General features: G+C 43.1%; 1 protein-coding gene across 4 annotated transcripts in view; it reads right to left on the minus strand.

The window, feature by feature from the left end:
* LOC120722411 (interferon-induced very large GTPase 1-like) overlaps positions 1 to 6,115 on the minus strand; it is a 12,590-nt gene extending 6,475 nt beyond the window's left edge. For 2 of the 4 annotated variants that reach the window (XM_040013411.1, XM_040013410.1), the window contains exons 1-2: positions 6,105 to 6,115; positions 5,031 to 5,038 (exon numbers count right to left, since the gene is read on the minus strand). The gene's annotated coding sequence lies outside the window, so the exon portion shown is untranslated. Of the gene's footprint in view, positions 1 to 1,288; positions 1,292 to 5,030; positions 5,039 to 6,104 lie in introns of those variants that run through there. The other 2 variants (XM_040013412.1, XM_040013409.1) reach the window with 2 other exon arrangements.
* Between the last annotated feature and the right edge of the window lie 13,182 nt (positions 6,116 to 19,297).

Below are 19,297 nucleotides of genomic sequence, written 5' to 3' on the forward strand. Positions count from 1 at the left end.
TTAAAAGTAGAATGGGAGGAGAGCCTTCAGTTTTCAGGCCCCCCATCTTCTGTTGGAACCAGCTTCCAGTTTGGATTCAGGAGACAGACACTATCTCTACTTTTAAGATTAGGCTTAAAACTTTCCTTTTTGCTAAAGCATATAGTTAGGGCTGGAGCAGGTGACCCTGAATCCTCCCTTAGTTATGCTGCAATAGACGTAGGCTGCCGGGGGATTCCCATGATGCATTGAGTTTTTCCTTTCCAGTCACCTTTCTCACTCACTATGTATTAATAGACCTCTCTGCATTGAATCATATCTGTTATTAACCTCTGTCTCTCTTCCACAGCATGTCTTTATCCTGTCTTCCTTCTCTCACCCCAACCGGTCGCAGCAGATGGCCGCCCCTCCCTGAGCCTGGTTCTGCCGGAGGTTTCTTCCTGTTAAAAGGGAGTTTTTCCTTCCCACTGTCGCCAAAGTGCTTGCTCATAGGGGGTCAAATGATTGTTGGGTTTTTCTCTGTACCTATGAAGCGCCTTGAGGCGACTTTTGTTGTGATTTGGCGCTATATAAATAAAATTGAATTGAATTGAATTGAATTAAAGGAAAAAAAGAAGAAACTGAAAATGGAACAAAAAGGGAACCTATGAACCCAACTGACAATATTTAATAGTAAACAAAAGAGAAAAAAAATCGCGGACCTGAAATCTGTACTTCACAATTTCCACCGAAATGTGAAGTGTGCTACCAGAGGAGATGGAACGTTGGACCAGGTGTACACCAACATGGCGAATGCATACAGAGCCCAGGCTTATCCCCACCTGGGTCTGTCAGACCATCTCTCCCTTCTGCTACACCCAATATACACACAAAAGATCAATAGCACTGGGATTACAACCAAAACCGTGAGAACATGGCCGCAGGATGCTATTCCGATGCTTCAGGACTGTTTCCACTGCACAGACTGGGATGTATTCAAGGTGCAGGACACTGACAATCGTGTCGCATTGGACAGTTACACCTCCACTGTCTTGGACTACATCTGTTTCTGTGTGGACAATGTAACAACTTGGAAACGACTCCGTGTGTTCCCTAATAATCCACCCTGGATGACACACGGAGTTCAACAACTTATTCGAACGAGGAACAACGCTTTCAAATCCGGGGACCAGGAGGCATACAGTGCTGCCATGGCCAACCTGAGAAGAGGCATCAAGACTGCCAAGCAGCAGCACAGGAGGCGTATCGAGGCCAGGTTTGAGAACAACACAAACCCAAGGCAGGTCTGGGAGGGCATCAGGGCTATCACGGACTACAAAAGGAGAACACCGTCACCCTCAGCCGACAGTTCTACTCTGGCTGAGGATCTAAATCTCTTTTATGCCCGTTTTGATAGGGAGAACACCGACCCTGTCCTGTCTCCTCTCCCCTCAACCGACCCTGCTCCAGTCCTGAGCACTCATGAGCTGAGGCGTGTGTTCCGGAGCATTAACACCAGGAAGGCGGCCGGGCCAGATGGAGTGCTGGGTCGGGTGCTAAAAGACTGTGCTGCGGACCTGGCGGACGTCTTCACCTCTATATATAACACCTCGTTGTCCTGTTCACTGGTACCATCCTGTTTCAAAGCAGCAACCATCGTTCCCATCCCAAAACAGTCAAATGTCACATGTCTGAACGATTTCAGACCTGTGGCACTCACCCCCATTCCCGCCAAATGCCTGGAGAGACTGGTCAATAAACACATCAGAGCTGCTTTTCCACCATCCCTGGACTCGCACCAGTTTGCATACAGGGAGAACCGGTCAACCGAGGATGCGATCGCCACAGTGCTGCACACATTACTGAAGCACTTGGAACACAGGAACACCTATGCACGGCTCCTCTTTGTAGACTACAGCTCGGCTTTTAATACCATCCGGCCATACAAACTCCGTCCCAAACTCCACCAACTGAGACTTAACTCCTCTCTGTGCAACTGGATTGTGGACTTCCTCACTAACCGTAGACAGAGTGTCAGAGTGGGTAAGAACCAGTGTTGGGGAGTAACGGAATACATGTACCGCCGTTACGTATTTAAAATACAAAATATGAGTAACTGTATTCCGTTACAGTTACCGTTTAAAAAGGTGGTATTCAGAATACAGTTACTTTGTTGAAATAAATGGATTACACTGCGGTACTTTCCTGTTTCATATTGTCGCGGGTCATTATGTTTGGGTTTTGTTTGACAGCTACGTTCTGTTGTTCCAGGCAGCAGCGTTACGGTTGCCATGGTTACAGGGCGACGCTCTCTCTCTCTCTCTGCGACTGTGTGTTTCCTGGGTGAGAGAGCGCCTTTTCGTTGTTGTTGTTGTTGTGCTAAGCTAACAGGCAGAATGCTACAAGCATAGCTCTAAAGAATGTAGCATCATGGGCAGTGTAGTCCGTGCTGCAGGGAGAATGGACTGCCATACACGTTATGGGTCTGTGAGCGCGAGGAGGGAGAAAAAGGGGAGTGGAAAGGTAGGAGTTGTCATCGAGGAAAAACGGGAGCTGGAAGCATGTAAATATAATAATAACCACTTCAGCCAAGAAGAGTGCCTGACGAGCCCAGTTGTAAGTAAGCTATTAAGACTCGACTGTACACCGTGTTCGTGTTTTCCTCCGAAAACAATAAGTTCCGTTGGAGCAGCCTTTCAACACCTCTCTCTGTCTCTCGCAAGAAAAGTTGACCCACACAACAAAGTAAAGCTATTTTTCGGCTACGAGCCGACAGGGACCCCGCCGTATTAGCCAGAGGTCCCTTTACTACAGTTCGGAGTCGCGGACCTTCAGTAATAGTAATAAATCACACAGCAATAGTACATTCACGTTGTTGTAAAAAGCATGATAATATATTAAGTAATCCAAAGTATTCAGAATACGTTACTGTCATTGAGTAACGTAACGGAATACGTTACAGAATACATTTTGGGGCATGTATTCTGTATTCTGTAATGGAATACATTTTAAAAGTAACCTTCCCAACACTGGTAAGAACACCTCTTCCACCCTTGTGGTCAACACCGGTGCCCCTCAGGGGTGTGTTCTGAGCCCTCTGCTATACACTCTCTTCACCCATGACTGTATTTCCTCCTGCGCGTCCAACCTCATTGTTAAGTTTGCCGATGACACTACAGTGCTTGGACTTATATCCAACAACGATGAGACAAACTACAGGACAGAGGTGCAACAACTAGAGTCATGGTGCCACGACAATAACTTGGTCTTAAACACCAAAAAGACCAAGGAGATCATTGTAGATTTCCGGAGGAAGGGTCATAACAACCATCTGCCTCTCTTCATTGGCAGTGAGGCGGTGGAGAGGGTGAGCAGTTTTAAATTCTTGGGGGTAACTGTGACCGAGGACCTGTCCTGGGGCAACCATATTACCTCAGTTGCACGGAAGGCTCAACAGCGCCTCTACTACCTGAGGAGACTGCGGAGCGCACACATTCCCAGATCTCTGATGCTGAACTTCTACAACTGTGCCATCAGCAGCGTTCTGACGTATGGATTTCTAGTGTGGTTCCCCAGCTGCACCAAGGCCGATCAGCAAGCACTCCAGCGGGTGGTGAAAGAAGCTGGCAGAATTATTGGAACAAGTCTGCCAGAGATTAGTAATATTTTCCCCACTCGCTGTCTGAGGAGGGTGCACAGTATCCTGCGGGACCAACATCACCCTGCGCGCCACCTTTTCCACCTGCTGCCCTCAGGGAGAAGGTACAGGTCTATACAGGCCAGAACATCCAGACTGGCCAACAGCCTGTATCCACAGGCTGTGAGGCTCCTGAACTCTCTGCCCCCCTCTCACGGACAATAACCATATCCAACTTCTTAATAGCACTGAACTGGTCTGCATTGGTGCATCATATCTTTATTCTCTTTCCCCCTTCTGCCCCCCCCCCCTTTCTTAAATAGATAACTATCATATCTGACATCATATCTCACAGTACAATAATATTGAACGGGTTGCATTGTTGTACTTTGTCATGTTTCTCAGGTCTTTGTCTGAATTTCTTATGAACATTACTTGTCATGTTCTCATGTTGTTGCTAAGGATTGTCTTATTGCACTGGAGTCACACTGGGTTAAATATTTACACTTGGGTTTTAAGGGGTATTTATTATTTTCTTCATTATTTTATTTACGGGTTGTACGGAATAACTGGGTCAAGGACTCATCACCGTGACTGTCCACAAATTATAGAAAATATATCAAATGTTTCATCTATGTTCTATTGTGAATTAAATGTGGGTTTTGGATATTTGCAAATTTGTGTGCTTGTTTTTATTTACATTTTGCACATTATTTGAATTTCTTGTTGAACAATAACAATAAGTGTGTAATGAATAACATGTGAAAAAGTAAAAATCACAATTAATGATCAAGCAAAACTTGAAAATGGCATGACAGTTGCATTTGAGTGCTTTTGAATTCAGATTGTGAGAACACAAATAGTAAATAGTTGACCTGAGTTATACAGTATATATGAATAGGTCAGATCAAGATATTTTGGTTTTTGTGTGAACATGGTCATTAATTTTAGATCTGTGTTTTATAATATTAAAAAACCAACAGTTTAGCAGTAACAAGGATCTTTTTATCTACAGTGACAGACCTGAGGAGCTTACTGGAAGAACTGGGCTTGAAGCAGTACTTCAGCGATACGCTATCACTCAGCAGAATACTTGAGTTTGATAAGAGGACCATCACTGATGAACCTCCCAGGTGTAAATCAGACCTACCATGGTATTTTCTAAAGAAACTAATGATGTTTAATGTTACTGCTAGGAATGTAAAATGTACATCAAATTGTGAATCAAACAGTGATGATAAATCAGGAAGTACAGACACAGATCTTGATAATATGTATGATAACCATTCAAACACAGATGACATGGTGAACCCCCTCGACATAATCACTGCTCTCTTTCTGTGTTCTGATGGTTTTCTACAGCAGGAAATGGCACTAAAAATGTCCATGTGTCAGTTCTCTGTCCCTCTGCTGCTTCCTAATTGTGACACAGAACAGTGCACACTCATGCTGTGGGCCATGAGAGACGTTGTTAAAAAGTACAGACCTCAGTCTCTGTCACAGTCAAAGGGCTTCATTGAAGAAAGAATTGTTCTCTCTGAACTTCCAATGGTCTCTTTTGTCAGACTGGGTGAGTGCTCCTTGTCCAAGTCAAAGATTCTCAATATGCTTCTGAGCAATTCTCAGCAGTACCACGACACCTTTGTTCACCACAACATGGAGTGTGGTGACAGTCCAAGAAGAATTTCCAATGGACTGACTGAAATTACTTGGTATCTTCCTGGTGGAAAGAAAAACACTGACATTTTCAGTCAGCCAGTGGCTGTAGCTAACCTTCGTGGCGATATTGCTTCATTTGAAACACAATACTCCTTTTTGTGTCAGACATCTGCAGCGGTTTTTGTTTTCTTTGATCATTTGGATTCTGAATCTGAGTCTGTGATCAATCTGCTTAAAAGCCAAAACCACAAAGCACAGATCTTCTTGGTGGGAAACTATGAGAGAGAAAGCTTCAATTTAGATGCTTTGGAAAAAGTAGCAACTGAGTTAGATTTAACTGAAAACAACATCATTATTAAGACAAAGGAGAAAAATGATGCAGACTTTGTAAAAGATTTGAGGAAAACAGTCAGAAATGTGGTTGAGAAATCAGAGCTGAAGATGAAAATAGAGGAGATGGTGGATGTTGCTCATGAACTGGGAATCCTGGTTGATGAAGACTCTCCAGAGTGCCAGACTGCAAAGAAAAATGCAAAAACCATCACTGCAGGAATTCAAGACATCTATAAATACAAAGAAGATGAGCTTCCCCGACAAGGCCAAATATGGAAAACATTGACCTCATTAGAGAAGGAAGAGTTTCGACTTCGACATGTTGGGTCTAAAAATGTAGAAAATTACAGAAGCGATCTTCGGAAAGACAAAGAAGAACTGCGGAAAAAGCAGAACTCATATGAGATGTCGACAGCTATGACAAACTTCATCACAGGGATATCAAGCCCAGGAACAGAGAGGTTTTATTTCCTGAAATGGATGAGAATGAACCTCGATAATGTGTCTCGTATAAAACTGTCTGAACTCAGGGAGAAATATAAAGAAAAATGCAAGAACTCTGAGAACAAAGAGGAGATCAAAGAAATTGACAGGCAGATTTCCAACAGCTCACTGGGGACTGAACACTTCTTCCGTGAAATGGGTCAGATCTATGAAGCTTCACTGTCTCTTCCAGAAACAGACAGATCACGTCAACAACTGCAGCATCTGCCCAAACTGTGTGCACAGTTGTTGCTTGATGGATTTCCTCTTGAGCTCGTAGATGGAGATGCATCCAACATCCCTCTCAGATGGGTGAGTGATGTTCTCTCTCAGCTCAGTAACTTGGTGTCTCCAAACAGAAAGATACGAGTAGTCACAGTTCTTGGAGTTCAGAGCACAGGAAAGTCCACTCTCCTTAACACCATGTTTGGAGTGCAGTTTGCAGTCAGCAGTGGTCGATGTACTCGAGGTGCCTTTATGTTGCTCATCAAAATCAATGAAGACATGAAAAATGTCCTAAACTGTGACTTCATGGTGATCATTGACACTGAGGGCTTAAAGTCACCAAAACTTGCACAACTGGACAACAGCTATGAGCACGACAATGAGCTTGCAACACTTGTTGTGGGGCTGAGTGATGTCACCATAGTGAACATTGCAATGGAGAATATAACGGAAATGAAGGACATCCTACAAATAGTTGTGCACGCTTTTCTCAGGATGAAGGAGGTGGGCAAAAAGCCTAAATGTCAGTTTGTTCACCAGAATGTGTCGGATGTTTCAGCCCATGACAAGAACTTACTAGACAGGAAACTGCTCCTGGATCAGTTAAATGAGATGACTCAGGCAGCAGCCAAAATGGAAAAGAAAGAGGAGAACAAGAAATTCACTGATGTGATGGAGTACAGTCCAGACACTGGGAACTGGTACATTCCTGGACTGTGGAATGGAAACCCACCAATGGCACCAGTTAATGCAGGATACAGTGAGGCTGTATTTGAATTCAAGAAAAACATCATCCAACTACTGGGAAACTGTGAGTCATCTGCTAATGATATCATGGAGTTTAAAGAGTGGGTGAAAAGCCTGTGGAATGCAGTAAAGCATGAAAACTTCATCTTCAGCTTCAGAAACAGCCTCGTAGCTGATGCATACATGAAGCTCTGCACAGAGTTCAATGAGTGGGAGTGGGAATTCAGAAAAGAAATGTACACCTGGGTAAGAGATGCAGAGACTAAAATTTACAATTTCGGGACCAATGGAGCAACATCTGAAACATATGACATAACAAAATTTCTCAAATCTTTGAAAAGTGAAGCCTCCACAGTGCTGTCTGCATGGGAGACAAAGATTCTGGACAATCTGATACAATATTTCGAGCAAACAGAGGGTCATGTGTATCTGGTTGAAGGATACAAAGAGGAATTCTCAAACAGTGCAAAGGTCCTTCGTCGTGAAATAGAAACTGGTGTAAAGTATCAGCTTGAAGCAGCAGCAGGAATCAGACAGGGAATGACAGAAATTGATAAAATCAAAGACAATCATACAAAAGAGATTGAAAAAGCAGTGTGTGCATTAATTGATAAATGTCAGAAAAAAAACATCCAAATGACAGACACAGAGTTGGACAAAGAGTTTGAGAAGATGTGGAGGGAAACTTTAGAAAAACTGTCTTTCTCTGAACAAAAAACCTCAAATGTCACAGACAGCGTGTCCTACTATCTGAGAGAAAATCTGAAACACAGGGGGGGCCATGCAAATGAGTTATTAAGTCAAAGGAGTCTACAAGACTGTGGAAAAGATTCTTTCAAAATTACAGCTGAAGGATGGTTCAACAGATTTAAACATGGGGCAAAAAAGTTTTTTCTAAGTCAAGATGACATAATGGCTGCACAACATCTGGCTGACAGCATCATAGCAGCTTGTACTGACCTTGTGAATGAACAAGTGAAAAGAAGAAACGATTACCATGACACTTACATCCAGGAGATCCTCCGCATGACTGATGAGAAGCTAAAAAACCATCAAGATGATAAGATAAACATCGAGTTTGAAGTTTCTCTAAAACAGCACATCTGTGGATTTGCAGCCAGAAAGTTTCAGAAAATGCACAAAGATTTCATAGAAGAAAATGATCCGTACAGATGTTTGATTAAAAGCAAGGAAAAGTTTTGTGATGATTTCAAAGATGTGTTCAATGAACGAGACCAGTGTCAGAAGAAGGCAGAAGAATTCACAAATCGATGTTTGAAGCCTGCTGTTGAAGACTTTGTTAATCGCTCCCTGGGTCCTGATATCATTGAAGAAATTAGGAAGCTCGAGCAGTTCAGCACAAGAATGTCGTTTCAGTATTCAGTTTTACTGGATTTGCTTTCCAAGGAGGATTTTCAAAATTATGTCAGCTACATTCACTCGTATGGGAATTATGTAAAGACATGGATACTCAAACAAATAAAGGAGCACTTCTTAAATGAGTCGACAGTTTTTGAGTTTGAGGACCGACATCTGCAGTCATGTATTGACAGCATAAATTCTGCCATCAACAAGGCCAAAACCAGAGAGAGTGATAATTTAAAGGCTTTTGTTGAAGATATTTGCAAAGAACTTGCTGATAAACTGGTCATTTCCCAGGATGCTCTTAGTGCTCTCATGACATTGAACAATGCTGACAAGAAAGAGTTTGCTGACTGGCTCACAACATCTGTGAATGACATGACAGAAACTCTTAGAAACAAGTTTAAAGAATCTAACTTTGAAATGAAATTAGAACATCTCAATGTGCAGCCACACAATGAACTTTTCAACAAATTGATTGGTTGTGGCAAACAGTGTCCATTCTGTAAAGCTCCCTGTGATGCAGGAGGAAAAGCCCATACTGAGCACTTTGCTTCACTGCATAGACCAGAAGGTTTGGGTAGATACAGGTGGGAGAGCACAAAGAAACTTGACACTGAAATATGTTCGTCTTTGGTGATCAGTGACGACAGTTTTCATTGCAGTGATACAAACAATGAATGGCACCCTTATAAGAAATACAAGGAAATTTTCAAAGACTGGAAGATTCAACCAGATGTGAGCCTTGAAGCATCAGACTATTGGAAATATGTAATGAGAAAATACAACAGTGAATTTGCCAAAGAATATAAAGCAGAACCTGCTGACATCCCAGCAGCCTGGAATTACATCAACAAAAATCAGGCACAAAAAAGTCTCAAAGAATCATTTTACATCAAGTAACTGCTCGTATTCCTCTTTATTTCCTTCTCACCTACAGAACAACATATCACAAGTATTGTTTTTGTGATACTGAGAAAAACTTTTAAGTAACTTAAGATACTGTTTCTGAACAGAACATTAACCTATTTGGCAGCAAGTAAAGTAATACAATTACTGAACACCTTCACCTCAGTTTACATTTAACACATTTAATGGAAAGCATTCTGATCTCAAAATTAATGTTACATTTTCTTGTGTGTGTGCTTTCTTTTTGTTGTAAACCAGACGCTAAAGAAAATGCACACAGTCAGTGACTAGCAACTTTTATTTAAAAAAATGATCACATAGATATGAAATATGAAATGTTATTATTTGTTTTTGTCAAAGATTGACACTTTTGTTATGGATGACTAAGTTTTCTTTATTTTTTATAATAAATGAAAGAAAAAAAATAATCAGAACCAAAGTTTTGAAGAATTTGGCATCAAATATTTACACATTTAATGTTTTTAAAGTTATGTTTGTATAAAAGATGTTAGAATTCCTTTGAGTGGCATTAATCATGTGGGTTAAAATGAACTATGTGATTTTATTTTTACTTCTTGTTGGTTAGATGATCAAATCAATTTAATTATGTTTAGTCACTCAATTCTAACCCCAAATGACCTGTGATGTGTGTTTGCCACAGTCTTTATGTCTTTTCCATTGTAGAGTGCTGAGTGATATTAGACAGGATCTCTGTGATTTATATTTGTTGTTTTGATTTGCATCAATTTTAATGTGCTGGAGTAAAAATAAATTTTAATGAACTCCAAATATATGACCATAAAACTTCACATTTGTGACCGTGACAAGTAACTGAGCAGTTGGGCATGATTTATAAGTATTTATTTTTGCACATTAAGCACATTGTTCTCTACACATTTTTATTTGCTATTGTCGAAGTACCACTGCTGCGCTTGCTATCCCGGGTTTGTTGCTTTACATTTTATTATGTTGCAGAATGAACTCATTCGTGCGTACTTGCATTGTTTCTTTAGTCTATTCATGTAGGTCAGGTGTGGGAAAGACCTGCCCAGCATTTCCTGACATTAAAGTACTGATGATGTCATAGCTGACATCACCAGGTTAAACCAAGAGTAGGGGTGTTTTTGTCCATAGGAATATCCATAGGAATAGGAGGAAGAACATTTTATATATATAGTATATACATTAAGTGAATGTGCAGTAGTAGCAGCAAGCAGGTGAATTCTGTACATTAAGTGAATTAAATAAGAATAGACAATCTGACTATTTTACAGGATAGACAATATAAACATATTTAAAATTAAAGGAATTTGAAATGTACATTGTGCCTGGGTTTAGAGTGTCTGGAGGAGAGTCCTGTCTCAGTCAATTATAGATGATGTGAGAGGGCGGGTGTGTGTGTGTTTAGGGCCCGGATGGCTTGGGGATAGAAGCTCCTCTTGAGTCTCTCTGTCCTTGCCCGGATGATGTGGAACCTTCTACCAGATTACAGAAGTTGGAACAGTTTGTTGCCAGGATGGGACAGGTCCTTCAGTATCTACGCTGCTCTAGTCCGGCATCTCCTGGTGTAGGTGTCCTGAAGCGGGGGGAGAGCAATCCTGCAGCAGCCTTCTGCTGTACGGATCACTCTCTGGAGAGCTTTTTGGTCCTTCACACAGCTGTTCCCGAACCACGATGTCATGTTCTGTGTGAGGATGCTCTCCACAGCGCCTGTATAGAAAATCCTGAGGATCTTTGGAGAGACCCTGAACTTCCTCAGTTGTCGTAGGTGATACAGGCACTGCCTAGCCTTTTTGGTCTGGACCTGAATGTGGGCAGCCCATGTCAGGTCTGAGGAGATGTGGACACCAAGATACTTGAAGGGATGCACCCTCTCCACTGGAGCTCCATTGATGATGATGGGCTTGTAGTCTCTGTGCTGACCCCTTCTGAAGTCCACCACCAGCTCCTTGGTCTTGCCGACGTTCAGCTGGAGGTGGTTGTCCTGGCACCATGATGCCAGATTCTTCACTTCGTCCATGTAGGCCGCCTCATCGTTGTTGGAGATGGCACCCAACACTACTGTGTCGTCAGCAAACTTCACAATGGTGTTGGAGCCGTGGGTGGCCACACAGTCTGAAGTGTAGAGGGAGTAGAGCAGTGGCGAGAGGACACATCCCTGAGGTGCTCCTGTGTTGATGGTGATGCTGTTGGAGAAGCACCTGCCCACCCTCACCACCTGAGTTCTGCCAGTGAGGAAGTCCAACACCCATGCACACAGACGGCTGTTAAGTCCCAGATCCCTCAGCTTTGTGAACAGTCTGCAGGGCACTATTGTGTTAAACGCTGAACTGTAATCAACAAACAGCATTCGCACATAGTTACCCTGTTTCTTGTCCACATGGCTGAGAGTGGTGTGTAGGACGTGGGCGATGGCATCCTCTGTGGATCTGTTGGATCTGTAGGCGAACTGCAGCGGATCTGTGGTGTCTGGGATGGAGGAGGAGATGATGTTCTTCAGCAGCCTCTCAAACACCTTCATTACTACCGAGGTCAGTGCAACTGGCCGGTAATCGTTCAGGGATGAGGGTTTGCTGTTCTTGGGCACAGGGATGATGGTGGATCTTTTGAAGCATGTGGGGACCACAGACTTCGCCAGGGACTCGTTGAAGATGTAAGTGAACACACCTGCTAGCTGGTCAGCACAGCAGCGCAGCAGACGGCCGGCGATGCCGTCTGGCCCTGCCGCTTTCCTTGTGTTCACTCTCCTCAATACCGCTCGGACGTCATGCTCTGCGATGCTGGTCACCGGTCTCTCGCTGATGACGTCACTGTCCTCGGCAGTCAGGTGGTAGATAGCATTAGCCGCCTGGCTAACCTTGAAACGGGCGTAGAACTGATTCAGCTCGTTGGTGAATGCAGAGTCGGCGTTGATCGGCACAGTGTCCCTGGCTTTGTAGTTCGTAATGATGCGTAGTCCGTGCCACATACTCCGTGTGTCGCCCTGGTGGAAGCGGGACTCCACACGCTCCCGGTACCGGCGTTTGGCATCTCTCACCTCGCGCCGCACGCCGTATGAGGCCGCTTTGTAGGCGCTCATATCGCCAGTGGCGAGACCCGCGTTGTAGGTGGTGGTCCTGGCGTTCACTGCAGTGAGGACCAGTCTGTCCACCCACGGTTTCTGGTTTGGGAATGTGGTGACTCTCGCAGTGGGGATAATCTCCTCCGCTAGCATATTGACGAAGCATACTGCTACTTCCGTAAACTCGTTGATGTCGACTGCGCATGCTCTGAACATGTCCCAGTCGACGTTGTTGAGTGCGTCCTGTAGCATAGCTTCTGATAGGGCAGAACACCGTTTCACCTCCCTCGTGGTTACTTCTTCCCTCCGTATGTTTTGTTTATACTGGGGAATGAGGAAGAAGGCGTTGTGGTCAGACTTCCCAAAAAGCGGGTGTGAGACAGCTTTTTAGCCCTGCTTGTATGGTGTGTAGCAGTGATCCAAAATTTGATCCCCCCTCGTCGGACACGAGACATGCTGGTAAAAGTTTGGCATGACTTGTCCGAGGTTCGCTTTATTAAAGTCTCCTGCTACAATGAGGGCTGCGCCCGGGTCCTTGTTTTGAAGAAAACTCAGCACATCATGTAATTCGGACAAAGCCATACCTGTGTCCGCTTGGGGTGGGATGTAGACCGCCGTGGCGATGACCGAGGTGAACTCACGGGGCAGATAGAAAGGGCGGCACTTAATGCTCAGGAATTCCAGATGTGGCGAGCAGCCGCTGGAAAGAGTAGAAATGCTCCTGGCATCACACCACTTTCTGTTTACCATGAAACACACTCCTCCACCTTTGGTTTTGTTTGACTCTGCCAACATAACTGGATATATCAAAATAAACTTACACGGGAAGACAACCAAAACACACAGCATGGCATAAGGGTAGATCACAACATGGACACAGAGAAACACAGGGCTTAAATACACAGATGGAGCAATCAGGGAATGAGTAACAGGGGGGAAACACAGCTGGGGCAAATCGGGCCTAACGAGACAAAGGAAGCAAAACCAGACGCATTTACATGAGACACAGACTTTCAAAGTAAAACAGGAAACACAGCACCCCCAGCAGGAACAACAGACAAAGGCCGGACAGGCTCCTCGGGCCCTCCAGCGGAGACAGAATACAGCTGGTGCGGTTCTCCAGAACCCCCAGCGGGAACAGATGGCTGGACAGGCCCCTCGGTCCCTCCAGCAGAGACAAACAAATGCTGGTGTGGTGCGGAAAAAAGGCAGCATACGAGGGAAGGTGGAGTATGCGTCTTACGGAGATAGCCGGGCTGAATGAACCAGAGGGGGGGGAGCTCCAAAGGGGTCGAGACGGCGAGGCTGATAGTGCTCCGAATCTCAGGCGGACAGGTGGACAGGCAGGAGGCTCGCAAAAACGCCGAGTTGTGATCTGAGTACACAGGGTAAAACAGAGTTAGTTCCGATGGATAATTTGTCAAAAAGGGCTTTTCCCGCAGGAGTACGTTACCGCTGAGAGGCGACTACGGACTGGCGTGGAGCAGCAGGTAGGGCAGGATTAAATAGTCCACCTGGTGATCGCCTGGGATGGGATGCAGGTGTGGGGTTAGCAGCCACGCCTGTGGGCGTGGGCATCCCAACAGCACCCCGGACGCCGGGCCACGGACCATGACAGGACCAGGTTGCAGAACAGATGACTGAGGAGAGGAGTGGCGGTGGAGAGGGCGCCGTTTCCTTCGGGATGAGGGAACAGGAACTGGTGGAGAAACAGAGACCACCTTCTCATCCTCCGACCACATAGCTGCCAGGAAAGAGGCTGGTGAATGGACAGGCAAACAAGGTCCCGGCTGGCGTGTGGAAGGAGAGGAAGTCTGTGGCAGCGTATGGGCAGGTGGGAGTGTGTGTCGCACTGGGGCCGTGATGAAGAAGAGTTAGTGAAAGAGAGAGCGAGCTCACTAGCCCTGACTTGCTCTCTCCACGCAGATATGGTGCTGCCGAGCTTTGTGTCCTTAGCGAACTGGGTAAGCTGAGGGTTATGTCGAATGATGGCATCTACTGCACTCAGCCCGACTGCCATGGTCCTCAAATCTGGGGATTGGGCGATGTGGTCGAGCAGGCTCACCATCCGTTCCATCTCAGCGTTGTATTCCGAGGCGAAAATGTCTGCGGGGTCCATGTTCAGGTCGCAATCTTCTGTTATGAGAAGGCTGTGTGCAGGCAGGAAAAGGACCCAAGTAGTGATGTGACGTTCTGTAATGAGGCTTCAAAGCTTGTGTCAAGTAATGGAGGGGGCGTTTCTGCGATGCGCGTAACAAGGCTTGCTTATGGGAGGAGCTGAAAATGATGACGTCCGAAGCCTCGCTGCCCGGCTGTACCACGTGACTGGTTCATGAAGTGGTTCGAACTTTGCCGCGAGCAATGACAGAGATATAAACCCCTCAGACTTCATTCAAAATGTGGGTGTTTGATGGAGAGTTGCGGTTAGTGAGAGTTTGGAGACAGTTTGGAGGTTTATGAGAGTGAGGAGAGAAAGTCAGGAGAGAATGGAGCCAACTAAGAAGAGGAGGATGTCCTCCCCTGTGTGGGAACATTTTGATCTTATTCCTCCCAACAAGGTATGTACATTTCTACAGAAGATGTATTTTCATAATACTGATGGTGCAATACAATTTATGTTAAGCTGTCTTTTTTTACAAGGTGAAGTGTTTGCTATGTGCCAGGGAGCTGGGATATAACAACAACACCTCATCCATGCTTAGGCACTACAGAGCTTTGCATGAGAATAAGGGGAACACCGATTGTGGAGCAAGACCAGGTGAGCCATCAAATGCCATGATAATATAGCATGCAGTAATGTTACTAAATGATATAATAATATTATACAGCTGTAATAAGTTACGTGTGTGATATTTATATTTGTGCTTTGTCTTTATTGTCTTTCCTCAGGAGAACAATCTCAAATAGATGAAGACCTGGTTAGCATGGTGATTGAGGACTCCCAGCCATTTAGCATTGTGGAGGACAAAGGATTTAAAAGATTTGTTAAATCATTAAATCCTAGCTATGTTCTCCCCACTAAAAAGGTCATAAAAGCAGTGAAAATTTAGTTTTTACTGAATAAAATGTAAACAGGCAGGACTGAGGCTCAAAGCCTCAGTGTGTAGCTGTCCATACCTCAACGTTACAAAAGCACAACCACTGTCCACACCCCAACCACACCTCACCTCACAGTAAATGATCATTTCCATTTTAAGTATTTCCAAATAATCATTTTCCATACTGCCAGTATAAATATACACAGTATACTGCATCACTACAATATACATGTTTTACACACTCCTTTTGTTGTTGACATTTACAGGCTGTGTGCAAAATGCCACACTTTTTAAATTCATGCCAACTAATATTTTTACGTCCAGTAGATGTCCTAGTGGAGCAAATGAAGCTTCAAGACGCTTTGCGCTGGGGTGAACCAATTGGATGAAAAGCTTCAGTTAGTGATGGGTCCAGCAACACTGACACACCGGCACATGTATCAAGCTCACAGAGCGAAACCTGTATCGGTGCGTGTGTCGCTTTAAGAAAAAGTCACGTGATCGATACAGCTGCTGTATCACTCATTACCAACAATCTAAACCATAAGTGTCAAACTCTGGCCCGCGGGCCAAATTTGGCCCGCAGCCTAATTACATTTGGCCCGTGAAGCCATACCAAATTATTATTAGAGCTAGCCTACTGGTATTATACAGCTAATATATATATTGTTTAGTATTAAGCTTTGCTTGTTCCATATTCAGTTTTTCAGCAAAACTTGTTTGAGTCCATAAGAAGAGATTCATTCTTAAATCTGGAGGAAGATTTTTTTTCAATAAATATTAATGTTATCCCGCGACCTTGTTCCAGTTTTGAATTTTGGCCCACTGTGTATTTGAGTTTGACACCCCTGATCTAAACTGTGTTTAAAAGGTACCACATCTGCCTCTGTCAACGGAATGAGTCGCCACCAAAAAAATCCAAAATTACTCTCACAAAGTAACAGATAATGCCCATCTCTCCATAAAAAAATGGAGCCCAAAAGAAAAAGAAAAGGTTCGGCTGTGTGGGATCATTTCGATCTTTTAACTGCAAATAAGGTTACTGTTTGTCTGTCTTTGTTTCAGTGTAATCTATCAGAATAGGAAAAACGGCAATGTGACCCGCAGTGTAAAGTATTTATTTCATTTTATGCAGGTTAAATGTTGCATCTGTTCTGCGGAGCTTTCTAACACAAACAAAAGCACCTCCTCAATGTTTATGCATTACAGAGCCAAACATGAAAATGAGGAGACAAACACACCGAGAATGAACACAGGTAGGCCTATATAGACATTGAGCAGCATTATCATCATTTTTTTTCATTAATATATGTTTTATTATTTTTGAAATCAAGCATCTAGGAAGACTGTTTTTGACCAGGCAGTCCTGATTTTTAAAAAAAATTTTTTTTATAAAAGACAACCCCTTAGTATTGTGGAGAGTGTTGGAGAGAAACATTCCAAGATCAGAGGATCCTTTAACGTACTGGGGGAAATAGGAAGACATCTTATCCGAACCTTTTCCACCTGGGTTTACAGTTTTTGTGTACCCCAGCTCCATCTGTGCCCTATGAGCGTGTGTTTTCCAAAGCTGAGGAAATGGTGTCAAAAACGCAATGAACTGAATGCAAAAACATTGGATAAACTTATTTTTCTGAATAGAAATTTATAATAAACTGAGTCAAATGCATTTAAATGGGTAATGTTACATTCACAATACCTTCATTTTATTTTTCACTTAATGTCATTCACAATATATTTTAAAGATGTCTACAATATTTTCAATGTAAAAAATATAAAATGATTCCATGGAAAGTACAATACCTTACAGTGTATACAAGTATGACTAGGTCATTGAATCAGTGTCTGTTGTGAGTCTCAAGTAAGTTGCCTGCAATGATATTTAAGGTCCAGCAGGTGTCAGTATGGAGCAAAACAGCAACACTGTGGCTGTATCCCAATTCAGGGTCTGCAGCCCTAAAGTACGCAGCCTCAACGATCCTCAAGGGCCGCGTACTTAAAGACCGCTAAGGCCGGAAGTGCGAGGCTTGTGAAATGGGACGGTCTAGCCTCCGTTGCACTGCCCAGGTTGCCTAGCAACCATGATACTAACAGCTGGAAACTTTTCAGCATTGTTTGACAGAAATGAAGGAGAAAATCTTTTGTTCATTTGTTTGTTTGTTTCTACATGAGCTTTGATCATTCTCTGTAAGATTAAGCTCAGCTATTGAACGCCGTATATTTTAAAGTAAAGGCTTTAAAACCAAGTTAGTACAAACGTCACTAATGTCACATAACTTTGCTGACATGTGGCCAACAGTAATGTTTTAATGTTCTTCGTTATTAAACATTTGCACATAAATAAGTGACATAATATTCAGTACTTAAAGTTTACTCTTCGGTCGCCCCTCATCCGCCGTTTTTTTTCGGCAAAATTATCCACACCCACCGCCGCGCTATGCATTCTGGGATATGTTGGGCCACGAAGTCTACAGTGCCACGTCCTTAAAATTCAGGGAAATGAAGGACGCATTTCAGGGCCGCATTTCGAGCAGCCTTTGAATTGGGACAGCCTTAGGCGCGCCGCTGTGATGTAATCGGCCTTGAAATGCGGCCTTTAAGGCTGCAGACCCCGAATTGGGATACAGCCCATGTCAACTCAGTATCGATACAGTTTGGGGAATGTGCTGAAATGCTTCACAACCCATCACTAGCTTCAGTACCTCTTGAAGCTTCATTTACCCATCACTAGACCCAAGGTGCAGACACTCGGAGGCAAAACTTGAACTTGAACAGAGACATGAACCATAAGACAGAAGAAAGAAACCAAAAACTAGAAATGATAAATAATATAATAAACTCTAAACCTTGGGTCAACGACCCAGGCATCCTAACAGATTCAAGTTGCAGTTATTTATATTTCCTGTCACCTTAAATCTTCACTCACAGACAAGTATCTGTGACAATGTATATATAGGTGTATCGTGTATAAGAGACAAATATTGTTTGTTTAATATGTTGGTATTACTAAATGTGGCTCAATGCTTACATACATGTGTAAAAAGAAAATGTATGAGCTGTGATAACTGTTTCTGATAGAATGAAGAGTAGACTGATATATTAAATATTCCTTTATTGGGTGAGAAAATCAGACCATGTCATAACTGCTTTAAGTCATACAGAATAGATATCAGAGCCTTAAACAGGCTGACTTCTGCTAAATGGGTCAAACTGGGCAGAAAGTATACAAACACATAACATCCTTATAGAATATGATGTAACACTATAGATCAACTTAGCTCAGAATATATAAAGCATATAAACAATTACAGCAATATGATACAACAAACACAGCAGTGCTACTGATCCAAAATACTCAAAGCTTCATAGAACTGGAACAAACATTTATTTTTAGGTCCATTCTGCTGCTGATACATACTTTAGGTTTCTGAATATTAAACTTGTTGCTGCCTTTCATAGTGTGTAACTTGAAGGCCCTGAGTACTTTCTCCCACACTGAAAACACTGGGAGGATAAAATTATTTGAACATTACCTAATAAGACTGATTCAGGACAGACAGTTATGTTAAACTTTCCTAGCAGTCCTTCACAAACAGGGAACAGTCTGTCTATTCTCTCCATCTCAAATTCAAATTCAAATTCAAATTTTATTTGTCACGTACACAGTCATACACAGTACGATATGTAGTGAAATGCTTGGACAACTGCTCGTGACCTAAAGAAAACAAAAAAAAGGAAAGGCTATGAATAAGATAGGAAATAAATATGAAAAATTAAAAAGGGTAAATTTAACTAGGAAGGAATAAAATATAAATTAAGGTTAAAAATGAAATAACTGTACAACACAAATTAGAATGAAGGGTAAATTTAACTGGGAAGAATAAG

This window comes from Simochromis diagramma, unplaced genomic scaffold, assembly GCF_900408965.1.
Source record: "Simochromis diagramma unplaced genomic scaffold, fSimDia1.1 OVJJ01000626.1, whole genome shotgun sequence".
NCBI classification, from domain to species: domain Eukaryota; kingdom Metazoa; phylum Chordata; class Actinopteri; order Cichliformes; family Cichlidae; genus Simochromis; species Simochromis diagramma.